Source organism: Tupaia chinensis, unplaced genomic scaffold, assembly GCF_000334495.1.
Source record: "Tupaia chinensis unplaced genomic scaffold, TupChi_1.0 Scaffold142864_1, whole genome shotgun sequence".
NCBI lineage: Eukaryota > Metazoa > Chordata > Mammalia > Scandentia > Tupaiidae > Tupaia > Tupaia belangeri.
The window spans coordinates 25,215-28,139 of NW_006202709.1; the positions used below are offsets into that span (position 1 = coordinate 25,215).

At 43.1% G+C, this 2,925-nt stretch overlaps 1 pseudogene; it reads left to right on the plus strand.

The window, feature by feature from the left end:
* The first annotated feature begins 225 nt into the window (after nucleotides 1-225).
* The window catches only part of LOC102502922 (alcohol dehydrogenase class-3-like), a 2,870-nt pseudogene continuing 170 nt past the window's right edge, over nucleotides 226-2,925 (plus strand).

Consider the following 2,925-nt stretch of genomic DNA (forward strand, 5'->3'; position numbering starts at 1 on the left):
GAATGCATAGAACTGGCAAGACAAACAACTAGCCATTCCCTGTAGGCTGGTTTCCTTGACCAGTGCAGGCTCTGCATCCCTCTTGTGAAAACTACAAGTCAAAGGACACGATCTGTTCTCAACTGATATCTCCACCCAGCTACCTGAAATGGAGGGAGCTCTCCTGCCTCACATGGGGCCTAAGAACTCCAGTAACCACCCCATAGAACAGATGCCACCAATGCTATGAGTGAACCTGAACCTTTTATAGGCAGGACCCTGGAACACCACATTAACCCCCTCCCGGGGCCTGAAAACATGAGGCTGGCTGACCCTGATACTACTATTGGTGACGCTGTATTCTGAATCAGAAGATATACTATACACCGCATGCACAGCAAATGAACTGAGGACAATAGTCTAGGTGCTAAAACTTGCTGGAGGCAAACTCACTCCTTCAACTGATAGGAAACCCATATCCTGCTCCTCATCCAGCACCTCACACCAGACACCTCTTAAAAGTACTGCTCCAAAGATGCCTCTTTGACCACTGGGGCCTCCAAACACTGTGTGTCCCCCATCTAGAATAAGGGGAATATGGTCCACAATCTTGACCCACACCCAATAAAACCACATAATTTTATCTACAAACACTTGTGGTTTGGCCATAAAGTGAGTTGCAGACACTGCTGATATAGATTCCAATTAGAGAAAATATATGGGGGCCTGCAGGTGGTGTAGTGGTCAAGGCGCTGGACTCCCATGTGACTGACCATGGTTTGAGTCCTGGATCCGGTGGCTTGAGACTCATGCTGGACACATGTGCATGCATGCCCAAAATCATGAGAAGAGAATGGAGGAGAAGGGATTGTGATGTCACCATCCTCTTGGGGGGTGAGGGGGTGAGGGGGAGGAGGGGTGATTTCTTGCTTTCTCTCTCTCTCTCTGTCTTTGTCTCTCTGGGGAGTGCATATGCCCTATGGCAAAAATGTCTCAGCTAAACAAATACACAAACTATATATACACACACACACACACACACACACCACACAGACACACACACACACAGAGACAGAGAGACAGAGAGAGACAGAGAGAGAGACTACACTATTTAACCTAGACAGAACCAAAGTCAAAACACATTATCCAACTAGTGCTGAAGGGCACATCCACAGGGGCGAAAAAAGGAGAAAAAAACAAACAACAATAATCTTCCCCTTTAAAAACTACTCTCTATAACAGGAAGAAGTGAGTTTCTACCAGATGTCTAGATATCAAAGCAAGGGCAGAAGAAACATGAAAAACAAGGAAATATCTTGCCTCTGAAGAAGTGCAATAACTAATAACAGATGACAAAGAAAATGAAGTCACAGAATTGGCAGACATGGAATTCTGAATATTTTTAAATAATTATTTAATTTTATTTATCATTATTCTTAAAAATAATTACTTTATTTTAACTTTATTTTTATTTTTATCTGACCAGAAAGGGATAGAGTGAGAAAGAGAGAGATAGAGAGAAAGTAAGAAAGTGAGCTGCCTGTTCTGGGACTTTAACTGTGGTTGGCTATGTGGGAGTCCAATGCCCTTAGCCACCACACCACCTGCTGGCCCCTATCATTATTATTTTTTAATTTTGTACAGGACACATTCACTCACCACAGAAAGACAAAAAGAGAAAGAGGAAAGTGAGAAAGCAAGTCACCAGGTCTGGGACTTGAACCATGGTCAGACATGTGGGAGTCCAGCACCTTAACCACTGCCACCTGCTACCTGCTTGGAATTCTGAATATTGATCTTAAGAAAATTCAGTAAGATCAAGAGAGTTCAGACATAGAATTCCATGATATTAGAAAAAAGTCATGATACAAATGAGAAATTTTAATGAAGATGTAGTTACCCTTAAAAAGAACAAAATAGAGGCCAGGCACTGCCCACCCCAGATGCCTGCCTTGTGCTGACTAGAGCCCACAGATATAGTGAATCAGGTTATCAAGTGCAAGGCTGTTGTTTCCTGGGAGCATGGAGGAGGTAGAGGTGGCACTACCAAAGGCACATGAAGTTTGAGTTAAGATTATTGCCTTTGCGGCCTGCCACACCAATGCCTATACACTCAGTGGAGCTGATCCTGAGGGGTGTTTTACAGTAATCTTGGGACATGAAAGTGCTGGAATTGTGGAAAGTGTTGGTGTGAAGAAGTTACTAACTAAGCTGAAGGCAGGTGATACTGTCATACCACTTAATATCCCACAGTGTGGAGAAAGGAAATTTTGTTTAGATCCTAAAATGAATCTTTGCCAGAAAAGTTACTCAAGGGAAAGAATTAATGCCAGGAAGTACCAGCAGATTTACTTGTAAAGGGAAGAAAATTTTACATTACATGGGAACCAGAACATTTTCTGAGTATACAGTTGTGGCTGTTACTTCTTTTGCTAAAATATTATAGATTCTTTAGCACCTCTGGATAAAGCCTGCTTTCTGGGTTGTGGCATTTCAACTGGGTTTGATGCTGCTGTGAACACAGCGCAAGTGGAGTCCAGCTCTACTTGTTCTGTCTTTAGCCTGGGAGAAGTTGGATTGACCATCATCATGGCCTATAAAGTGGCTGAAGCATCCCAGATCATTGGTATGGACATCAATAAAGGTAAATTTGCAAGGTTCAAAGAGTTCAGAGCCTCTGAATATATCAACCCCCAGGACTTCAGTAAATCCATCTGGGAAGTGCTAATTGAGGTGACTGTTGGAGGAGTAGATAGTGTTTTGAGAGCACTGGTAACACAAAGATCATGAGAGGAGCACTTGAGAAGTGCACAAAGAATGGGGTAATAGTATGGTAGTTGGAGTAGCTGTTTCAGGAGAAGAAATCTCCACTTGGCCATTTCAGATGGTGTCAGGTCTCACTTGGAAAGGCACCGCCTTCAGATGAGGAGAGAGTGTAGCCAGTCT